This window comes from Myotis lucifugus, unplaced genomic scaffold, assembly GCF_000147115.1.
Source record: "Myotis lucifugus unplaced genomic scaffold, Myoluc2.0 scaffold_1, whole genome shotgun sequence".
NCBI lineage: Eukaryota > Metazoa > Chordata > Mammalia > Chiroptera > Vespertilionidae > Myotis > Myotis lucifugus.
This window is the reverse complement of record NW_005871049.1, coordinates 36,820,031-36,838,661: the sequence shown is the minus strand read 5'-3', so window position 1 is coordinate 36,838,661 and position 18,631 is coordinate 36,820,031.

The window sequence follows — 18,631 nt, the reverse complement described above, 5'->3', positions numbered from 1 at the left end:
TTTTTGTCTCCTCTTTGCTACATTCACATGGCCAATAATAATAAATGCACAGAACGCTTGAACTAGGGGTGAGGTGGGGACAAGCAAAAGCTTGGGAGTCAGAAGACTAGCTCTTCATCCTGATTCTGCCATGAGGAAGTCACTTCATCTCACTGGGAAGATGTGGGAAGGAGATGAAGGCCCAGGTGCTTTCCAAGTGACCTTTGAGCTTCAGTGCCTGTGATCCCATTACCTCTTCCAAGAGGATCACCTTCTACATATCCAGCCACCTCCCAAGTTAACCTCTGGGCTTTTTCACCCTCCCATGCATTGCCACCCCAACCCAGCCCTGGAGACCCAATGCTTCTTATACCTCCTTAGGTATCTTAAGGAACCATAACTCATAAACTTGTGTCCACACAAGTTTGCCTGTGAGAAGGGTGGCTGAAGGCTCCGAAATTCACCCTGCTACCCAAATACAGGCTTGAGGCTCACCTCCCTCAGGAATGCATCCGCCCAGGCCCTAGGAATGCATGCACCCACAATTGTGTATGAGGCCAATTCATCCCACTATTACCTACTGAATACCTACTAGGTCCTGGGCATTTACAAGAAAGAAGAGTTCTCAGGACACATTTCTTTAATGTTTTACTCTCCAGGCAACTATGAAACAGAGAAAGGGAAAACCTTTTGATTTAAACAACTCTGATAGCACCCCATCCCCTCCACTTCCCTCCCCTTCCCCTCCCTGCAGAGCTGCTGGTCAAGGAAGCAGGTGCTGGGGGTGGGGGGGTGGGGGGGTGCAGAGATGATGGAGGGGGTGGACCTTCTTTGCTCTTTCTTACAACTTTTCAGTAGGTTTGCAACTACTGTACTTCAAAATTAATGTTAGTTACTTTAAAAACATGAATAGTGGGGACTCAAGATTTGCTGGAGGACAGTAGGCAGAATGCTTAAAGGCAGCAGCCACCAGAAGAGCCCCTGTTGACCTGTGGACAAAACCATCCCCACCGAAAAGGCTGACACAGGCCAAGAGACCAGACTGGGAGCTGGTGACCTGGCCCTGCCACTAATCCCATTGTTTACTCAGCAGCTCTCTGTGGATGACCTGCCTTCTGCCAGGTGAGGTGTGGGGTGCTGTGTGAGTGTGGATGAGTTGCTTTACCTCTCTGGGCCTCAATTTCCTCATCTGTAAAATGAGTTATTTAACTCAGTGATGCTTATGGGTCCTTCCAATGTTCACCCTTTCTGAGTCGGTAACGAAGACTCCAGCGACCCTCATGTCTAGGCATTGGAGAGAGGTACTGGGGGTATGTGGGATGGGTTAACGCTTGCTTTGCCCATGAGGCAAAGAGAATTCAAGCCAGTCCCCCTCAAAGCCCCAGTGCTACTCTTTAGGAGCTTAAATGAATTAAACTCATGAATGTCTCTGTCTAAGCCCAGTCACCACTCCTGCACAGAGACATCACCACCTGCCCTGTAGGGTTGTGGTGGCAGTACCTGCACCTTCCTGCCCTCAGTGCCTTCCTCTTCCCCTTCCCCTTCCCCCTTGAGGCATCTCAGGGCCCGCCAGCCCCTGGAGCCTGCTTCATAATGACCTCCTTGGATGAAAGGCGCTGGGGCAACAGGAAGGACTGTTGTTTTAACTGCTCTGCGTTTCCTCCCTTTGTCTCTGGCATTATAAACAAGCCTATTCCCCAAAGCCACATCTGATAATCCAGCTGCGGGAGGTCAGCGGTCAAGCAATCAGAAATGCTCTTAGCTGGGATTAGGTAATTCAGAGCACGGCCTGATGCCATAGCCTGTCGGAACCAACCCAACCTCGCTGTCACTGAGGCTGTCTGGGCACAGATGCCCCTCGGGAAGCTGCCAGGTGCCCAGAAAAGCAAGAGCGAACAGGGCAAAGGTCAGCCTGTCAGCCTGAGACCGCTCCCAAGCCGGCCCAGCCGCAGGACCTGAGGCCATGACAAAGGCCCTGTTTGGGGAAGCTCTTTGCACCCACTCTCAGCTGATCCCACAGAAACCTTGTAAAGGAGACAGACAGGTCGAGCATTTTAGTGCCCAAGATCATGAGGCCAGAGAGGAGAAAGGCCTGCTCAGGGCCCACAGAGTAGAAACTTCTGGGTCAGGTTTCTAGACCCAAACTCAAGACTTGCACACTCAGGGGCATCAGCTTCATGTTCCCCAGCCCTCCAGCTTGTCACAGAACCTGCTGAGTGACAGGTCCTCTTGCCCCCGAGTAGAGCTATTTATCTAAAACACTGTTTATCTAATACAATTCATCATCAAGGCAATTAGATGATAAATTTAATGAGCATTTACAGTGTGAGATGTTATGTGAGGACCAGAAGACTCTTCTAGATCTTTTTGGCAATAAATAGAGGAATAAACATATCAATAAAAAGTAGAGTCAAATGAACGTCCTCTGTCATTGGACAACCTACTTGATACATGCTAGATGCTCTGGTTAATTACCTTTCCGCTGAGATTTCCTGCAAGAAAGAGTTAATGTGGCTGGAACTTGTTGGAACTTATCTCCCACATAGGCTCTTATTTCCCTAAATTGGTTGAGACAGGAGGGGAAAGAGAGGGGGAAATAGGAAGAGAGAGAGGAAAAAATGGATTAGTTTCAAGATCAAAAGATGCTCAGAGATCCAAAAGGAAACACAAGCTCCGGGGGTGGGGGGATTTTCAAGACTCTGTATCCTCCTGATAAGGAAGTCGTTCTTGGGATGGCCCCACCCTCCCGTCTGCAGCCCCAGGCCGGTGCCCTCCGCAGAGTGGCAATGGCACCCACTCCTGGAGCTGATGGCCTGAGAGGCCAGAGCAGCTTAAGAGGTACAGACCCAGACCCAGGGAACATGTCCTAAATTCATGACAGGAAAAAACAATTGGCAAACACCAGCTTTGCAATATTTTGTTGGTTTCAGGTATGGTTTATGTGTGTTTAATATGTGAACACAAAAGTATGGGCTAACCTTGCCTATGCAAATTAAGCATACATGCAAACACACTTCCATTTATCCACAGGCACTTGGGAAGGATGAAGTAGGAAGGAACTCTCCATGGATGTTGGAGGCTTAAACAGAAATTTGAGTGTATCAAACAGGAAAAAGAAAAGTTAAAGAAAGAATTGCAATAATCCAGTCCTTTGAATTTTTTTTCTTACAAAATTGGATTAAAATTTCTACTTAGATTGTTTGAGGGTTGGCATTATTGGGACCAGATCTGAGAACAAATAAGGGGGCTCACCAGATAGGACACAGATAAATCCATCAGCTGCTCAACGGATTAATGGGAGGAGCTACCACTGGGCAGTTGGGGCCGTCTGTTCTCACCTGTGCTCACAGAGAAAGCACACATTATGTCTGCTGAGTGTTATATTTGCTCACCCTCAGCTCTGGTCTTTGCAACCCCATCATCAGCAGGAAAGGTAATACAAGGAGGAGGGAGGGAGGGAGGGGAAGGGGGGAGAGAGAGAGAGAGAGAGAATGGACATTGTGTAACCTAAGATTCAGGTAATACAGTTGTGTTAACCTGTCACACCTCTTTCCCTTTGCTTCCCACCGATAGTTTCCATTTGTTTAATAAGCCCTGCTATTTGAGCATCTTATCATGAACATTTCTGTTTTGTGACCCCAAGGAAGGCTTGGATGAACTATACTCAGAGTACCAGTGTGTCAAGGTATCCCCATTCAACAAACCCAAAGGATGCATGGCATTTAACTTGGTGAAGACAGTACGAAAAGCATTTCAAGTAGAAGGAACAGCATGAGCAAAGGCCCTGTGACATTTTCTTCCTTTTCGGACATGGTGTTGGCAGAATGTTGCATGGGATGTATTTATTACAGGGTGCTAAATGGTCTGGGTGTTTTGTTTACTTGTCTTCTGGTTTTACTTTACTTGTTTTTATTTAAAACAAACAAATAAATAAAGCTACCACGAAATGACACCGGTCATAGGGATGAAAACTGGAAGATTTTAGAGTGGGGTTGACAGGAGCCTTAGACTGGCCCAGGAAGGAAAGATGCACAATACAAATGCTTACCTCTGTCGTTGCTGTCTTAGCAATGATACTATTCTGACAGTGAGGCCTCATATGGCTCAGATAGTTGGAGAATGAGCCATTTACATAAGTCAAATTCCCAGGTAACAAAGGATGCATTTCATCAAATACCAAGATTTTTTTTCTGGGCCGTAAATCATTCTAAACATGTTTTGCAGAATTTGTAAGTAGGAAAGAGATTGTTATAATGTTAACCTATAAAATAACATACAACCGTTTTCATGCAATATGCAGCCAATGCAATGCCCTGGCTCGCCAAATCCTGTGTTATATTCCTCCTTCCTAGTGTATGAGCACACTTCCTGTCCCCTGTAGTCAGGGTGCCCTGGTGGCCAGCTTTTGCCAATGAAATGTGAACAGACATGACATGTGCCATTACTATGCTGAGGTAGTGAATGTGGAGACCTCGAGTTGGGACAGCAGAGCCAATTAAAGCAGTTTGGGTCCCCGAGTCACCATGTATAGGACCATAGCCCCAGAGAGATAAATGGATTGACAATGATCCTGTGTAATTGAGAAATAGTTTTCTGTTGGGTTAAGCCACTGAGGTTTGTCTCTGCAGCATTACCTAGCCTATCCACACTAATACATATTATAAACATGAGAACAACAAAATAAAAATACACATTTTTAAAAAAAATATGCATGGCCCTAACCAGTTTGGCTCAGTGGATAGAGCATCGGCCTGCAGACTGAAGGGTCCCAGGTTCGATTCTGGTCAAGGGCATGTACCTTGGTTGCGGGCACATCCCCAGTAGGGGGTGTGCAGGAGGCAGCTGATCGATGTTTCTCTCTCATCGATGTTTCTAACTCTCTATCCCTCTCCCCTCCTCTCTGTGAAAAAATCAATAAAATATATTTTTTTAAAAATATGCATGGAAAAAACACTCCAAAATATTTATAATTCTGTTTTTAGATGATGGCACCTATGAGATAATTTAAAAAACCTTTTGGGTGTATATTTAATATTTTATAATGTAATATTACTTTAAGTGGTAAAAATAATTTTCTTTTAAAAGCCCCAAAAGTTATTGTTGCAGGCATAGACACATAGATGAATGAAACAGAATAGAAAACCCAAAAATAGACCCACAGAAATATGTTCAACTGATTTTTGACAAAGATGCAAAATGAGAAAGGGTGGCTTTCTCAACAAATGGTGCTGGAACAATCAGAGAGCCATAGTCAAAAAAAATTTAACCTCTACCTCAACTTATACAATCTTATACAAAAATTACCTCAGAATGAATGCATGGGTGGATAGAACAAAGAATAGAAGTTTCCCCCCCCCCCCCAAAACCCCCGCTCCTTCTTTCTCTCTAAAATCAATCAATCAATAATTTTTTAAATGTCAGAACGGTGTGGTTTTTATTCTGCCCGCAGGCTGAGAAGTACCGCCAGGCAGCGCAGGTGCATTGGGGTCACTCGGAATTGTCTGCACCGGGGCCTCCGGAGCCAGCTAGCTGAAGTGAAAGCTAAAAAGCAAGCAGAGTGCTGTTAGGCAGCATAAGCCAGAGGACTTATGCTCTAGCAAAACTTAGCAATTTCTAAAAGAAAATAGTTTTAAAGAGGAAAGTCAGGGAGGTTCTTTTTCTTTCTTCCTCCTTTCTTTTTTCTTTATTTAATGCAGAGCTTTCATCAAGGCACAATGAAGCTGGGAGCTGCCCAGGTGAGGTCAAATTTTGGGTGTTCTCCCCACGTACTAGTTACATAATTTGGGAATTAACTAGGCTCCCAAGCCTCCGTTTGCTCATCTGAAAAAAAGAAAATTAAAATGACCACAAGTTTTACACGAGAGCATGTGTTTGAGAACACCTGGCACACAGCAGGAGCTCATGTTCGATCTTTCCCTTCTGATGGCTCCACATCTGACTTCTGCCAGAGGATGACCAATCCGCTGCGAGGCCGCTGCAAGACGTGGGGATGGATCCGTGATGAGAGACACATTCTTAGCTTCTCAGAAAGGAGGAGAGAGCATGTATATGAATGCCCTAGAAAAACATCAACAATGTCTTCCCATCTGTCTCTTTTTTCCCAGATGACAAAGAGTCTGGGAAGAGGTGGAATGTGGTGTTTCCTGCCGGGGAGAGGAAAGCCGGTCCCAGCACCAGGAAAGAGGAGATCCCGGTTCTGCCAACAACCTAATGTGGGAGCTGGAAAAACACTGCTTCCTCCCCTGGGGGCTTGCCAGCTACCTCTCACCTGAGCAGGTGGTGGTGTGTGGCGAAGCATCCAGTTCCAGAAACATGCGGATAGATGCCTGCAATTCAGAGGATGGAAGCAACTGGAATGTTACAAGGAGCTGATTGACAAGACCAGAGCAATAAAACTGGGTGCAGCCTGTGTCATCCTGGCACACATGGCCAGGGGTGGGCAGAAAGGGAAGGGGTGGTGGTGAGGGAGGGCAGCAGAGCCTTCCAGCATCTGTCAGCAAGGAGGTGTGCTGCCAGGTTTGGGATGTGAGGAGGCCCTGCATGTCCTGAGAGCAGCCAGCTCAGTTCTGCCTCTGGGACAGCTTGTAGCTCCCTGACCCTCTTCTCCAGGAGGTCCCGGGCTCCATTCAAGGGCCAGGCAACCAGCATCGCAGGGAATGCTCGGGACTGGGGCCAGGTGACCGGATGCTGCCTCACGGGGGCAGTGAGGACTCAGGGACTTCTCTGGACTCCAAAAAATTGAATAAGCCATTGAAGAAGCCCTAATGAGCCTGCCTACCTTGAAGGTCTGTGTTTCTGTAGGAAGCCAGTGACTTCCGAATTGCAGCTCCCAGAGTGGGGCCACCTGCATCACTGCCTCCTACCCCTGCTGCACCCCTGCCGCACCCCTGCCCTTTGAAGGTGCATAGACACCGCGCGGCCTGGTTCAGCCCTCTTCTCAACTATACGCAGCTCCGTGACGACTGAGAGTGGACTGGGTCAAGGGCAGGCTACAGCATCTTGAACAGAGACACGGAAGCAGCCCTTCCCTCCCTAGCTTTTGGCTGGTGTGTTCACCTCTCTGGGCCTTTGCCTTTTCACTGTTTTTCACCAATAAAATAAAAAACAAAATCCCTGCCTATTCCACCCACTTGCCCTAAGGATGCCATGAAGCCGGTGACCAGGGGGAGCTCTGTTGATGCCGTCGCACCAATTCTAAAACCCGGCTACCTGGTAGGACCCACCCAGAGCCCCCCTCAGAGGTCCTCACTGGGTTGGCACTCTGCTGTTATTGCACTAAAGATGAGAAACTCAGCCAATTATCTGGTTTATATAACACTAACAACCAGTTTGAGTGATTTTTGTACTAATGATCATTTATTTTAATGTTGTTTGGCATAACATTGAGTGAGCCCATACAGTGCTCTCTTGGATTTTCATAATGCTTCAGGTTCTTGTGGAGACGAGAAAATAAATAAACACTAAGAAATCTTCCATTCATTTCTGTAAAGATCTCCTCCAAATCAGTGGTTCCCAAACATCAGTCTTCAACACCAAACATATGCAAACCATGAGATTTTGGTTGAAGTCACAGACTTTCCAAACACTCACTGTAGGACTGAATCCAAACCTCTGCAGGTGGGGAATGGGGAGAAGCCATGGCTCCAGGTGATTCTGACACCCGGCCAGGTTGGAGAATCACGGCTAACTCATCCCGGATGGGCACATCCTGCCAAAAAGGAAGGCCTCCGGGAAGGGAAGTCGTGTGACCCTGAGCCTTCGGCCCCCACTTCCTGGGCCTCCATGCTTCCAACTGTGAAATGAGGCACCTGTAAATGATGGGCTGTGGTGATCCTTGGAGACGTACCCCGAAGGCTATTTCCCTTCGGGCAAGGGAGTGCAGTCCCTCTGTCACAGCCCGGTCAGGCAGAGGACACATTTGACATTGGCTTTCTCCTCCCAACCTGCTTGCCCTTGGTCTTGCTCTGGAAGCCTGATTCCTTCAAACCCCTGTGGCTGCCCTGCCCCATCTTCATTCTTGAGAACATGATAGAGCCACCCCTGCAGCTCAGAGCTTAGAGTTTGGTCTGGGAGACAGGTGAGGACCAAACTGTGTGAGGAAAAGCAGAAGGTGCCGTGCAGACAGCATTGCGTCGTCAGAGCCAGGAATATTGCTGAGAGGCTGCGGTGATGAGGATCTCAGAACAGCAACATTGTTTAGGGGTCACTTTCCCTGCCAGCCTGATTCCCCCATTATCCCCACTGGGGATCAAGTCCACAATCCAGGCATGTGCCCTGACCAGGAATTGAACCTCGACCTCCTGGTTCATAGGTCGATGTTCAACCACTAAGCCACACCAGTGGGGCTATATATCACATTTTGTTCATCAATCCACCCATCAATAGACACTTGAGTTGCTTCCACCTTTGGCTATTGGGAATAAGGCTGCTATGAATATGGGTTCAAATGTCTGTTTGAGATCCTGCTTTCAATTTTTTTGTGCACAATACCCAGAAGTGAAGTTGCCAGATCCTATGTTTAATTTTTTGAGGAATTTCCATACTGTTTTCCATAGTGGCTGTACCATTTTGCATTTCCACCAACAGTACACAAGGGTCCCAATTTCTCCACATTTGCACTAACCCATGTTCTTTTTATAGTGGCCGACTTCATGGCTCCTGTTGTTTTCCAATGTAAGTCCCCAGGCCCCTCCTAGAGGTGCTGTGCTTCTTATGTGCCCCGGGCAAGTTTGACACAGAAATAGTTTTGAGAACCTCAGCTCTGAAATCCTATGGTTACAGCATCTCTCTCCTGCATGGATCTGATCCATATTTCCAAGCTTTTAAAATGAGCATCACAAGGAATGGCATCCAATGACGTCCAAAGCCCTGGGTTCTTTGTTTCCAAGTGGCCTCCATGTCTTTGCCAATAAAACAAGAGCTTCAAACCAGAAGAGCAGAAAGGTCCCTTTGGCCTTGCTGTCCTCTGACTCTTCTACTGGATAAGAGACTCAATGGGGAACTCGTGTAGGGAAATCACTTTTACTGAGCACGGACACACACACAGGGGATTGGTCACAATCTTCCACTTTCTGTGTTTATCCCTCCCCAATTCCACAGGTACCTCCCCTAGAGACACCTGCAAGGGTATCAACCTCACAGCTTTCCCACAATACTTAACAGGAGCGAGGAGGGGTCTTCAGGGCCAAGGACATCCACTTGCAGCATGAGGGGCTGCGGCCATTCCCTCTCCTCCCGGCCCTGCTTCCTTTCAGAGCTGGTGGCCATTCCTGAGACCAGACAGGGAGCCTGCTCCTTAGAATAAAAAAACACCTGGTGGGGTCTTCCCTTCCCTTAGAAAACCCTTGGATCTGCCACTCTAAGGGCAAAGCTCTTACAGAGAAAGAAGAACAAGTTTGGAACAACCCACAGACACGACTTCCTTAGAATGCCCCCAAACCTATTCCACTACAAAAGCCTCCTTCTTCTTCTTCACTCTCCCCATCCACACTTGCTGACCAAACCACTTCAATAATGGCAGTTAGAGCTTCCTTCTTAAGAAAAACGTAGGTATTTGTCAGGCACCTGTGGCACTGGCCTTATGCTAGACTCAGGAGGATACACCACACACCAGAGTAATATTGTGGTATTGACTTGTGAATCCTCAGGGTCAGGCACTTTGCCTGGGAAAAACCCTATGGCCTCTGAGTCCACCAGGCTGTGGTCTCCCCTGACCTTTTAGACCCCGCCTCGCCAGGACAGGGAGCTGGATTGTCCTAGAGAGCTCAGTTTCTCTTGCAAAGTTCACAAATACCAACTCAAACAGCCTTTTAAGATTCTGCCAGGGGCCCCTTCTAGCTGTGCTCCCAGTTACAGAAGATCTCACCATGTTGTTAGTAGATGTGTTAGTAAAGCCCTTAAGGGTATGATTCCAACTGGAAAGAGACACTGGAGTGCAGCAGACACTGTTGGTCTCCTCCCTCGGCCATCCCCACACCACTTTCTCACTTGCTGGCAAGGGCATGATTGGGGTAACCATGTGTTTCTTGGGCCTTTTCCCATAGAGGCCATAGAGGTTGAATATTGACTTGTCTAATCAAGTCATGTAATTCCATCTCCCTTGTCATAGGGCATGTGATACAACACTGGCCAATATGTGGCTTTGAAGGAACGATGTGTATCCTTTAAAAGGAATACAAGTTAGGGATTCATCTCTTCCTGCTTTTGATTGTTGTTGCGTGTGGATGGGACGTTTGGCACTGCTGCAGACACCTTGTGGCCATGAGTAGAGACCTAAGAGAATTCCAGAGTCTTAACGTGGTCAAGCCATTGAGTTAAACAACCCTGAAATCACCCTGCCTCTACACTTGTTAGACTAGACAACAAACCCCCTATCTTAAAGTGACTTTTAGCTGGGAATTCTGTTACTTGCAGCCAGAAGCAACCGAAGAAAACAGTGGCCCAACAGGCAGCTTTGACCAAAGGGGCCAACAGGACACAGGGCAGCATCAGCAGTGTATTGAATACTAACTTGCGTTTGCATTTGCAATCATGACCTGCCACATGACTAAGACTGGCACCCAAGATGAACCCACTGGCCATCCTGTCATAGTGTGGATGAGGAAATTGAGGCTTAGGGAAGTTATAAGAACAAGAATCTATAGTTCTTTATATTTCACAAATTGCTTTTACATAGATCATCTCACTTAATCTTTATAAAAATTACTATCATTATCCCCATTTTATAGGCAAGTTAAAATTGATGGAGAATATTAAGCGGTTAATAGGCATACTGTGTTTTATAGTATATAGTGCTTTCCACATCATAACTTGTTTAACTATCACCTGTAACTCTGACCTGTAAGGTAGAAGTTTATAAATGAAGAAGCAGGTTCAGAAGGGTCCATTCACTTGGCCACGCTCCAGGGCTGCTCTTCCTACACCAGCAGTTCTCATGACAGAGGCCCTGGACCCACAGCCTCAGCATCCCTGGGAGCTTCTTAGAAATGCAAATTACCAGGTTCCACCCAGACGCACTGAATCAGAAACTCTGGGGCGGATCCCAATATTCTGTACTTCACTGAGACTTCTAGATGATTCTGACCCACACACATGTTTGAGAAGTGATTGCTTTGCACCAAGGTGGCTCCTCAGTGATTTGTCCAAGTTACCTTGCCAGGTTAGCCAGAGGTGCTCATCAAGGGCCAAGGGCTCTCTCTAATACAGAAATCGGAGGCTAAACTAAAAAAAATAAAAAAGAATATGGGCTGTGCCTCCCCAACCATAAAGATAAAAGCCAAGAGACAAGGTCATAGCTGTTGATCTAAGACTGTAAAATGGTGAAGCATATGCTATACTATAAGTAAAAGATTGTCCTTCAACCTTGAAAAAATTATGTTGGGATCAATAAGCAGAGACAATATATACTGTTGTATACAACACATAGACACCTAACACCCAACTAGTGGATGTCCAACACCACATATCCATTCCAGAAGAGCTGAAGACTCTTCTGAAACTGATTACGATTTTTTTGAGAAGAGAGATTATACATATGGATCACCTACTATGCGCCAGATATTTACAAATATAACGTCATCAAAGCTCAAGCAATCCTTCCCGGTAAGGGTGTAATCCTACCACGTTGTCTTTAAAGAACCTGGGGCTCAGAAAGCCTAAATAATGAGTGGTGAAACCACTATTCAAATAAAGAAATAGTTTTCTCCAAATTTTGAATTCTTTTGGCTACTTCACTTTATTATTGATCATGTTGCATCTGGGAGAAAACCTTTCAAAGCAACCCACATCTAACACCAAAGGCCCTCTGCAGCCTTGAGATTGGCTAGTTCCCCACTTAGGATCCTCTTTGCTTCTGTACCTCCACTTTCCACCTCATGTCCCTGCCTCTCCTCCTGAGGGCCAGGGTCTGCATGGCACTCATTTTTTTAACCCTTGTGGAGCCTAGCATAGGGCTCTGAACGTAGCAGAGACCTGAAGATGTTTACTTAAGACAATTTAGACACTGGTGTTGGGGAAAGGCCCTGATTTTGGGGGGATGATGGCATTAAAAGGAACCATGTTCTCCCAGCATGACCCCAGTGCCTCAGGCCACTGCTGGACAAATGAACCCTTGGTCTGAGCCAGAGTGAAAACTCTTTTTGTTCCTGTGGGGTTGGACCATATCAGCCCAGCACCTTCTGCAAGCCACAGGGTGGTTGCTCAAGAGAGATTGTTGACAGATTGATTTACTGACTAATTTATGCGACATACTTACCCAATGACATAGGCATCTTGGAGGGAGTTCAGAGGAAAATAACCAAGGTGATCAAAGGATTGGAAAATGTGCTTTACAGGGGAAGGTTCTAGGGACTGGGGTTATTTAACTTGGAGCAGAGAAAGTTGCATAGACTATGGCGCTGGAAAGGAGCTATGGCTTGTTTAGTCCAACCTGCTTGCATCTGACCTGGGAGACCAAGGCCCAGAGCAGAACCAGATCAGGGCTCTGCTTTGTGACGGCTGGTCCAGTGGTCTCTCTACAGCACCAGGTCTCCCCAACCAGCATGTGCATAAACACACACACACACATACAAGCACCCACGCACCTACACGCACCTGCAGACACACACACACACACACACACACACACACACACACACACACACACATTTAAGCACTAAGCTGCTGAAAATGGCAACCTACTCTTCTCTCTCACCACGGTTAGACTAGAAGAGCAGGTCAGTCTGAGGTCACCACAGTTGATAAGAGGATTTCTGGATGGTGTCTATATATCTAAGAGGGTAAATAGAGAAGGATATGGGTTATACTTCTCTGGAGGTTGCCCCGAGCAGGGGATGTTCTCCCTATCTGAGGTGCACTCTGGGCTGTGGGAGGGGACCAAAGGCCCTCCCAGAGCCACCTCCACCTTACACCTTTGGGAGGCAGTGGCTTTTGCTCCCTTCTTCATCTTTGGTGAATTTCCTGTTCTGTGGAGGGAGCCTTCAGTGTGAGGGGAGTCAGCAGTGGGCTACGGAAGGTACAGAACCTTGTGAGGCATGGGGACAGTGCGTGTCAATCACACTTGACTTGGCCAAGGGCCTGCCCTCACTGGCTGTGTGCCTTCTGCAAGTCACCTACCCCCAGTCCTAGGCCTCTTGGCCAGTCAACCCTAAACAGGAGGACGGCGCTTGCCTTGCTCAGGAATGACCATAAAAAGAGCATCAAGGGAGAAAGAGGTCTGAGGCAGACCCGAGTTTGACTTTGTGGACCATCCATAATTCCATCTCTGGGTGCCTCACTTTCTTCTTTTGGAGAGATGGGCCTAGCGATGGCCACCTTCAGTGAGGTCATTCCTAGGGACCCCCAAGCCCCATTCCAAGCTCTATATTCTCCTTGGCCCTTCATAGCTTTCTCTTGAAGTCTTGATCCCCTCAGAAGCAAATGTGTTCCCCCAAAACCCCTCACACAGCTGGTCTCACCCTGCAGGAATTGAGTCCCCCCCATCCCTACCCCCACCACACCAACAACCGGAGAAGGGTCTTTGGGAGGGACTCCTCCCTCTCTGGCTCCAGTGACTGCACTGTTCACCCCACATCCAGGTGAGAGAACCAGACAGACTATACTATTAACATCCCATAAACCAACGAGCAGGAGCCTGAATCTCAGTCGTGCCGTGTTGAAACATGACAACACCAAATAGCCCGGCAGGCTGAGGGAAGAGCCCCAATCTTGCATCACCACAAGCATCCTGCTCAGACGTCCCTCCCAGAGTCTCAGCCTGAAAAGCCTCCCCATTTGTGGTGACTTCCCAGCGCCAAGACACTCTGCCCCAGGTGGGCGACCCACAAGACCCCAACTTACCATCCTCCGGGGAGAACAAGGACATGCTCGGCTCCCTGAGCTCCCTGAGCCCCAGGGGAAAGTCAGGCCACTCTGGCTGTCGCCTCTCTCCCCACAGCTGGTTCGACCTCCAGGAATGGCAGCTGGTGGTTCTCCTCCGGACAGTCCTCACAGCCACTCTCCTCGGCTCAAGAGCCCAGAACCCCAGCCCGCCCTGCCTCCTCGGCCCAAGCAGACAGCCCATTTGCACTGAGGCCAGCCACACCGCAGTGCTCTCAGAACAGGGCTGGATTATTACAAACCCAAAGAGGATTAGTGGGGGACACCATCTGCAGGGAGAATAATTAGCCTAGTGAGTTTCACAGCTTGTTCCTGGCCCTCTGCCTAAGGGTACACTCTTTCCTTCAAGACTGTTAAACACAGTCCCATGGCTATGCAGGGAGCCCTCCCAGCCCTGGGAGCTCCCACCTGATTCCTGTCACCTGGGTGCACCACAGGGAGTCTGTGCCCGCGGGGGTGCCGTTCCACAGGGAGTGTCCCACAGAAACTTGAGTCCTGCGTTGGGGACAGAGGGGAAAAGGTGGCTCGCTGGTTGCCATCTCCCCAAATAAAGCAGAAAACAAAACACAATAGCTTCCCATGAGACAGGAATTGGGTATATGGAGGCCTGAGAAAACCAGCTGACCAGGAAGCCCGTCCATCAGCTGTTTTCTCCACCAACGCTAAATAGCCGGTTCCTCCTCACAGGACCCTCCTTCCTGAGTTTAGGCTAAATTAATCATTGGGCTTTATGTTGGCAGCACTTTGGGGGAACTATTGAAGCCCAGGATGATCAAGCCCACTCTCTCTGAGGGCAGAAAACGATTCCTTCTTAGAATATCCTTGTTTATGTGCAGGGTTGCCTGGGGGCGGGGATGAACTATGTGAACTGAAGCCAGTGGTTTCCTCCCTGGGAATTAATTAGGTTAAAGAGCCACCTGTGGACACAATCGGGACTGAGACTGCATTGTCATCAAGAGGTAAAAACTGAGCCAATGTACGTTCCACATCAATATGACTGATCCATTCTGCCAACAAAATCATTCAAGGCTTACAGCTGGCTGCCAGTCACAGCCATTCGGTCCAAACGATCAGATGTGCATGGATACGGGCTATAGTGCGGCACTCACTCTGCATGTGAAAACTGGCTGTGGTAGTCAGGGTTCTCCAGAAAAACAGAACCAATAGGATGTATACAGGTAATAGAGAGGTTTATTATGAGGGATTGGTTCTTGCTGAGTACGGAGTCTGAGAAGTCCCACGATCTGCCGTCCGCAAGAGGAGGCCCAGGAGAAGCCAGGGTGTAGTTCAAGTCCCAGCCCCAAGTCCTGAGGATCGGGGAGGCTGATGATGTAAGTTATGGTCTGGGTCCAAAAGCCCAAGAACCAGAAGCGTGTATGTCTAAGGGCAAGAGAAGGTGAAGGTCTCAGCTCAAACAGAGAGAGCAAATTCACCTTTCCTCTGCCTTTTTGTTCTACGGGAGCCCTCAACAGATTGGATGATGCCCACCCATATTGGTGAGAGAGATCTGCTTTACTCAGCCTGTCAATCAAAAAATATATATATTTTTAGAGACCCTCAGACAGGGCTGCAAGTGTGTTCAGAGTGTCGATGATCAACGTGTCCCGCAATGCACATTAAATCTCGCAGCTAGCTGCATTCTTCATCGACGTACAAGCTGAGTGACCCACTGCTGAGTCAAAAGCTGGGGACAGTAAAATAAGGAAGTGGCTCGGCTAGGAGAGAGCCTAGATGGGGCTGTTTTGCCTCTCTAGAAACATATGGCAAAGAAGTGAGTCTAGGTGGGGGTCCTGTTAGCTCACTGGAGAGTCAGAGAAAAGGGGGCCTTGAGACAGGTTCAGGGGGTTAGCCTGGGACAAGCTGCTGCTGCCCATTGCTCCCCTGGTTGAAAGTCTTGTGGGGTCCCTTAGAGTTTAGGAGATGCATGCCTGTGGGAGAAGAAAAGGGAAAGGTGAGGGTGTGCCCCTCAGTCTACCAATTTGAATGCTCGTCTCTTTCAGAAAAATCTTTACAGTCACACTCAGAAATAATGTTTCACCAGCTACCTAGGCATCCTTAGCCCAAAGTGACACATAAGATTAACCATCACACTGGGCTTGCCCAAGTAATTTTAATAAGTTAGAACAAACATTGTCAAACACAATAGTCATGGCTGAAATCCAGATTATTCATGCAAAGTGCAGAATATGAGCAACACAAAGAAATTTCAGACGGTATATGTTGGTTCCCATGATGTGCACCTGCAAAGGGTACAGCGTTCCTTGGTGTTTAATAAATGCCACTTCATCTGAACCTATGAATAAGCACATAAGGACACTCATGTCTTTCACTCACTTTTTCATTTTCAGGGTGTTCAACATGGAAACCATTGCAAGTAAAGGGAAAATTAATCTGTTTGATGCCCACATTTGTGAAATGGAATGAGTGAACCCAGTGACCTCTAAGTGGAGAGACCATTTATTTCATCAGCCAAACCAAGATACTTTAGGAAGTGAAACAGGGCACTACCAATTACTTCAGGACAATAGGAGTAAACCGAGACTGTCCCGGGCAATCTGGACCTGGGACTACCCTAGACCTGAAAAGGACTATGTGTAAATGTCTATGATTGAATGAGTTGTGTGGTCAAGTAGACTTTGTCCTCCAGAAAAGCTATTTAAATTACTCAGAGCTCTAAGAGGGTAACTAGAGCTTTTGTACCTGACCCACAGAGGCCTTTGTATCAATCAATAAGAGAGTCACAGCTCAATGTTTTTATATACCTACTATATTCCAGTGCCAGATGCAAAGGAATATGAGAGAAGCTAACATCAACTATGTGTGGCACCCAGACCACAACCTGGCCTCAGATTCCCTTGACTTAAGACCTTTTGTCTACACCCTCCTCCCCAACTCACTCCCCTGTTCATTCCCCAAGCCTTGTTGCCCAAACATGATTGGCTCTAGGAACCTCCACTCTATGAGATCAGTCCCAGGGCACAGCCTTCCTTCTTTTTTTCTTTCTTCCTTTCTTTCTTTCTTTCTTTCTTTCTTTCTTTCTTTCTTTCTTTCTTTCTTTCTTTCTTTCTTTCCTTCTTTCTTTCTTTTTTGTTGTTGTTGTTGTTATTGATCCTCACCCAAGGATATTTTTCCATTGATTTTTAGAGAGAGAGGAAGGGAGAGGGAGAGGCATAGAGAGAGAAATATCAATGTGAGAAAGACACATCGATTGGTTGCCTCCTGCATGCACCATGACCTGAGATCGAGACTGCAACCGAGGTATGTGCCCTTGACCAGAATCGAACCCGGGACCCTTCAGTCCTCGGACTGATGCTCTATCCACTGAGACAAACTGGTTAGGGTGCAGGCCACAGCCTTATGTCTCTGGCTTCTCTTCTGCTCTTCTTCATCTGTTTTTACCCTCAGCAGACTTTAGTTATATTCCTTGGATCCCTTTGCCCCTTTTCTGGCTCAAGATTGCCCTGCCCCCAACCTAGTGCCCTTGGAACATGGCTTCGGCCACTCTCTTGTTGATCCATCCAGCCACCTCCTTCCTCTTTTCCACCTTCAGGGGTTGGAAGCACCTGGAGGGATTCACTCTTTCCTGTGGATTAAAGTTCCTTCAAATTCATGGTCTCAACATTAACTGAGCCTCCAGTGTGACTCTCCAGTGCTTCCACCAGGCCCTGATCAGGCCCAGTCCTCACTGTAGCTACTCTGAACTGTCATCAATTTCCCCAAGTCACTGTCTCAACAGACTGCTGATCAGGACAATAGGAGCTGGGCTCTTTGCCCACTGGGTTCAAACTTTCCTACTTGCAGAGGAATAGAAAATCTCCTGGAGAGAAATAGCTGTAGGGTGATCTCCGTGATCACCTTCCTCATCTACTATGTGTTGCCTCTTTGCAAGCTACAGTCTGCAGTCCTGGCAAGGTAGGTGGCTTCGATGGGAAACCCACAGGAGATCTGCCCTCAGATCTAAGGTGGCTACTGTGGTTGGACGGACGAGGAGTTTCCTCTTCTGATCATCTGGATCCTCCTCTTCCCTCTGCCTCTTCACCCCTCACTTCTCTGGAGGAAGGATGCCCACTTTCCATCTCCTTACTACAGAGAAGGGCTTCTGAGCCCCAGGTGGCCAGGCCACCCGCTGGCCACTTCTGCAGGGCCCCATCGCAGGAGGGGTGGCTGGCAGGGCCTTTTAGAAGCTCCTGGTTGGGCACAGTTAGCCATGTGTCTGACCCCTACAGGCAGACTTCAGAATGAGGGGAATTGCCTTAGACTGGTGCTACTAAAGCATGCAGCCAGAAGTGAGTCATAAACCACTTGTTACCAGCACAAAATGAGATACGGCCAGATACTGAGAGTAAGCATTTAGAAACTTCTATAATGATTCGACCTTGTGGTAATATCCAAGTGTGAAATGGTTGACCTGTGTTTTGTATATCTAATATGTTTTCTTTCTTTCTCTCTCTCTCTCTCTCTCTCTCTCTCTCTCTCTCTCTCTTTCTTTCTTTCTTTCTTTCTTACCTCCAGTCAGTTTTAATGAATGGCAATACTGCATCACATGCTACCCAGTTCAGGGTGAGAATTATCTGATACTAAAACTGCTTCCATTCAAATCCCCTGAAGATCCACCCCAAGCAGAGGGAAGAGAGGCTGGATGGGCTCAGAGTTTCTTGGGGGAAATGCAAGTTGATGTGTTGCCTCTTTGCCAGGAAATGGGGCAGCGAGAGTGCATTCTAGCCACAAGGAGAAGACTAACAAGCAATAAACACACGGCTCCATCCTTCCTGTGAGG